The following is a 6,047-nucleotide window of genomic DNA, read 5'->3' as shown; positions in this document are numbered from 1 at the left end:
ATGAGACGAGATTATGCAAAATAGTGGTAACTTCAGTGACTTATTTGTGGTAACTTCAGTGGTAACTTCAGGTCGACACCAGCTAGCCCAAAGTTATGCCAAACTTCACAGGTTAAGGGCATAGTTCTCCACAAGTATACCCTTACTTTAGACCAACTGGCTACAAATTGAAAGGTTCCCATTACCCTCTCATAATTCACTAGAACTTACAGAACTCAAAAAAGTTCTAGACTTATGACTACAGTTTTATTATAGAGACCCAATGCACGGAATTCCAGCACGGGTCGGGTCCCTAGCGGCTGCTGCCTGTCTGCCGGGGCTTCCCTCCCTTCCCCCAGCCGCCTGCTGCCAGTGGCCACCTTCCTCTGGCCGCCTGCGGCTGCCAGCCAGGGCCTCCCTTCCATCCCCGGGCCAGCACTGCCCCCTGGTCAAACTCCCAGAATAACTCCAGGTCACGGAGACAATTTTCATACTACACTTTTATTATATAGGGGATATAAATCAGATAAACCAAAAGGACAGGCACATAGAGCAAGGTCTGGGAGTGTCTCCATTGCAAAGCTTTCCTTGTCCTCTTCCTGTGGAGTTACGATGTATTACCCTCTTAACATGTTGATATATGACAATATGCAGAATATTGCTGTCCAGGGAAGCTCACCCAAGCTTCAGCATTCAAAGTTTTTGTTGGGGTTTATTAGTAGGCATGATTGGCCATTGCAGTTGAACCCAGTCTTCAGCCCTACTTCTCTCCCCAGAGGCCATACTGATATCACATGGCTAAAGCCCCAACTTTCTAATACCATGGTTAGAGTCCCCACCCTGTGTCATCTCATTAGTATAAACTATGTCAGGGCCCACCATGAGCCACCTCAATAGCATAAACTTTCAGGCCCACCATCAATAAAGATCCACAAATTCCAAAGATTTAGAAGCTACCAGGAATAATGAACAAAGGCAAGCCAAATTCTTTATTCTCTAACTATTGTTAGTGTCTTTGGTGTTCTTTATTGGTTTTCTGTTTCTCATTATAAGAGATAATTCTTAGGTCAACAGAATAAATGTTTCTCATAACCACTTTCTTCTAGCCAGGTTCATAACTAAAAAGGATCTCTAAGTAGATAATATACTGTTTAAACAATTAGTTATAATAAGTTTAAACTAGGTATGGAACAAAAATCTATATTCTCACTTCTTACATGCTGATTAAGTTCTCTCACATCTTCATTATCTGTGCCCAATTTTCCGGAATCTAAACCTTTGAATGTTCTTTATTTCCCAAAGCATGGTCAGATGGTAAGACCATCCTTTTTTTCTTCCATATAGTTTTTAAAAGATATTTTATTATGTGTCAAGAGATCTTTCTACAACCTGATTTATTTTAATCTTGCATTTAGCACTTACATAGGGAGCTCCCAGTATAATATGAGATGATGATAGGTTTAGAATTAAGGGAAAATTCATTTTACCCTTGCTAGCACTGTATTAGGAGGTACATAACTAATATAACCTTCAGGTATAGAATTATATTAATAGCCCTGTCTTTATTCCATTTTCTCTTGCCGTCATCTGCTGTTATCTGAATACCTTCAGAATCTCACCAAGTTATCCCAGGATTCTCCAAGGTCTCTCCTGTGAGCTTATGAACAGCCCTTTCATGCTCTTCCAGTTTCATTGTTCTCTGGCACACTGCCACATTTGCTAGTGCGTGCCATAAATTTGCTCATATCCTTGCCAAAGATTTTGTCTCCTAGAGCTACAACAGAATTAGTCTTCAGGGTCTCATATTGACTAGAATCTTTTGTGCTGGACTTGATTGCCTAAACACCAGGAGCTATGTGTTTTTTCCACTTCTCCCCTGCTTTGGCTCTCTAATGAAAATACTTTCTTTAGCTTCTGCTTTGGCTCAAACTAGGACCCCTGTGACATAAAGATATATGTAGAGTTCTTTTAGTACACTAGCATTCCTAATTTCCATTTTACATTTTGATTTGGTGTTATTAGGCTTTTTAAGCACTGGACCACACAGTGATGTTAGATCTGGAAATGTCTGTGAAAGAACATTCAGCCTGTTCTAAGGCCAAGTAGTACCTGAGCTGTCCCATTTAAATTACTCCCATTGCACTGACCTCAGTTAAAGGATTGCAGAAACCTCCAGTTTGTAGTCTACAGACTTCTCCCCCAAAGGATTTTACCTAAACAGTCCTGGATGTTGATGTCAACCATAACTAGCCTCCCCTCAGAGACTCACTCCAGTGTTTATCCTCGCCCACTGTTCTCTCCAAACCCCTCAGCCATCCCAACTTCCTCACTTCTACCAGATAGTATTCTGGGTAAAATCCATATCTATACTAATAAAAGGGTAATATGCTAATTAGACCAAACGTCTTTTGGTCATCTTTCTTTTTTTGTTGTTGTTTAAATATATTGTATTGATTTTTTTACAGAGAGGAAGGGAGAAGGATAGAGAGTTAGAGACATTGATGAGAGTGAAACATCAATCAGCTGCCTCCTGCACACCTCCCACTGAGGATGTGCCCGTAGCCAAGGTACATGGCCTTGACCGGAATCGAACCTGGGACCTTTCAGTCCGCAGGCCGACACTCTATCCACTGAGCCAAACTGGTTAGGGCTCGGACGTCCTTCTTGACAAAGCCACGGTGGCAGGGACAGAGGCAGAGATGGTTAGGGGCGATCAGGCAGGCAGGGGAGCAGTTGGGACAACAGGCAGAAGCAGTTAGGGGCGATCAGGCAGGCAGGCAGAGGTGGTTAGGGGTTATCAGGTAAGTAGGGGAACAGTTGAGGCAATCAGGCAGGCAGGGAGGTGAGTGGTTAGGAGCCAGCAGTCCCAGATTGCAAGAGGGATGTCCAACTGCCGGTTTAGGAAGCAAAACTCCTAAACAAAATACCAGTGGGATTAGGCCTAAATTGGCAGTCTGACACCCCTGAGGGGTCCTGGATTGGAGAGGGTGCAGGCTGGGCTGAGGGACCCTCCTCCCGTGCATGAATTTTATGCACCGGGCCTCTAGTACATATATATAAAAGGCTAAGTGACTGGCCATTCAGCCGACAGGCCAGTAGGTATGACGCGCACTGACCACCACGGGGAAGACACTCAACGCAGGAGCAGCTAAGCGACAGCAACTTTGCAGAGTGCCCTCTTGCACTCCGGGACCCCTGGGGGATGTCGCACTACAGTTTCGGCCCAGTCCCCACAGGCCAGGCCGAGGGACCCACCTGCAATAGGGACCCCGCTCACTCTGCAGACGTCCTTCGAGCCCCGGAGCTGCCCCAGATGCAGCTGGCCAGGGAGGAACCGAGGGAGGTTGGCTCCAGCGGGTGTCCGGCCCGTCTCGTTCAGTCCCACCCTGCCAGTCACCTTCTAATTAATTTTCTTTCAATGTGCACAAATTCTTGCACCGGGCCTATAGTAAAATATAAAAAGAGTTTGTGAGTTGTGAGTGTCCTCCATTTCCTACCACATTCCCTTCAGTTTCCTGAGGACAATAAACATTTTAAAAGAATATCCTTCCACTTCTGCTTCTGTCTCAAACATTTTCTCATTTCTTCCCACCTCAAATATTCTGTCTCACCCTCATACATTTATACTCCTAAACCTCCAGCCTATTTTCCTCCTTTCTCTACTGGCTTCTTCTCTTCGGCCTATACACTTTCCATCCTGACAGACTTTCCCCAACTTTGCATCTCTTGCTGTCCTTGTTCCCAAATTTAGTAGACCTTTTTGGTCCTCCACCTCCCTACTCATCTCTCAGGGGTTTGGTGTTCCCTTTGGATTCTAACCCATGATACTTTTCTTACTCAGTGACTCCTGGCAACTTCATCTATATTGATAAGTCAAAGCTTCCATAAATACAGTTATTCTACCCAAAGAATGGCATCATCTCTCCTCTTCTCCTTAGCTCCAAGTCATCCTGTCCCTTGCTAGATTTCTCCAACTGGATGTCCTAAAGGCACATTAAATTACTGTGTACAAAACTGAGATTGTTCTGCACCAGATCTTCTTTTGCCTCCTCAACTATTTCTTATGTTAGTGAGTAGCAAGCACCACCTACAACTTCATTGTATCCTGTCATAATTATTCCTGCTATCACTGCCCTAACCTTACTACTGACCACCCCTGGTTCTAGTTAGCTTCCTCCAATTAGTTACTTTCTGTTATATTAATCTCTTTATTTCTAGTAGCAATGTAGTAGCTTAAATAGCAAGAGCTCTGGATCCACACTACCTGAATTCAAATCCTAACTCTGCCACTTACTATTCTTGTAATCTTGGGCAAGCTGCTTAATCTTTCTCTACCTCAGTTTTCTCATTTATAAAATGGGAATAAGAGCACCTACCTGATAGGGCTATTAAGAGGATTAAATGAATCACTACAGTGAAAACATAGGGAATAGTGCTTTGTGAATAATAAGTAACTACTTAAGAGTTTGCTATTAATATTGGTTTTAAAGTACATATCATAATCAGTAATTACCTTATGTGTCTGCATAGAATGAAAGCACTTCAAGTACTGGGATCCTGTCTGCTTCACTGCTATGTCCTCAACACTTAGAGCAGTGCTTAGCACATAGTTTCTAATCAAAAGATTAGAATGAATGTAATCTCTCTCTCTCTCTCTCTCTCTTTTATTTTGTTTTTTTGTTTTGTTTTTGTTTTACCTGCTAGAACAGAGTTTATCTATCCTGAAGCTAACATAATTCTCCATGGTTTCTCTTAAAATAGTTCCCTATTATTCGGGCTTTCACGTCCCTCATGAGATCAAGAACTAAACTTCTAATCTTAACTTCAGTTATAGCCACCCTTTGATGTTCTTTTCCTGTTGTTTGTTTTAGAATATTAATCAAAAATATCAAAACCAGGAAAAGCAACATTATAACAAGCATTCAGTATTTACTACTCAGAATTAGCAGATGCTAACCTTTTCTTATATTTGCTATATTTCTTTTATTTTTTAAGAAATAAAATAATTAAGTCATCATTGAAATTCCTTTTTTAATCTCATCTAAAATCCTCCCTTTCCCTCTCTAAAGATAATTACTAATATGAATGAAATAGGTGTTTACCCTTCCTATACCTTGATTGTATGGTTTTTAAATTTTTACATAAAAGTTATAATGTGTGGTAGAGATGATTCTGCTTTTTCTCTAAACATTCTAACATTCTTTAGGGAACTTTTAAATAGAACTTTAGTTCATTCATTATAATTGTTTTATATTTTGCAATATGAGTATACTGCTATTGTTAGGCCTTTTTTTATATATTTCTTTTTTTATTTTTTACAGAGAGGAAGGGAGAGGGATAGAGAGTTAGAAACATCGATGAGAGAGAAACATCGACCGGCTGCTTCCTGCACACCCCCTACTGGGGATGTGCCTGCAACCAAGGTACATTCCCTTGGCCGGAATCAACCTGAGACTCTTCAGTCCCCAGGCCAACGCTCTATCCACTGAGCCAAACCGGTTAGGGCAGGCCTTTTTTTTAAATCAGTTTCTCTATTGATAGACATTTGGTCTTTTCCATTTGCTTTTAAATAAGACAGTGCAGTGAATATTTGTGTATGTTTCCTCATGCACATGAGTCTCTTTAATGTATAGGTTTAGAAGTGGAAATATTGGGCAATAAGACTTGAGGAATTTAAACTTCACCTGATACCATAAATTGTTTACTTACTGTTTGAGAATTCCCATTTCCTGTGCCCTTGCTAATTCTAGATATCATCAGGGGTTTTTTTGTTGTTTTTCTCCCCAGTTCATATGCTCTGTTTCTATTAAATGGGCTTCTTTTCTATCTTCCTCATTTCTCCACTCAGGATACAACATGTATCTCTCTATATAAAAGGCTAATATGCAAAGTGTCCCCTCGGGAGTTCGACCAGTAGTTCGATCGCTTGCTATGATGTGTGCTGACCACCAGGGAGTGCCACAGAACATGGCGGGCGACAAGCAGTGGCGGCAGGGCACTGAGGGAGCGAGGGAAGGAGGAGGCGGGGAGGCAGGAACCTGATCACTGGCCAGGCCTAGTGACGCTAT

Source organism: Myotis davidii, unplaced genomic scaffold, assembly GCF_000327345.1.
Source record: "Myotis davidii unplaced genomic scaffold, ASM32734v1 scaffold2042, whole genome shotgun sequence".
Lineage (NCBI taxonomy): Eukaryota > Metazoa > Chordata > Mammalia > Chiroptera > Vespertilionidae > Myotis > Myotis davidii.
The sequence above is the reverse complement of the archived record's forward strand: the minus strand, read 5'-3'. Positions refer to the sequence as shown.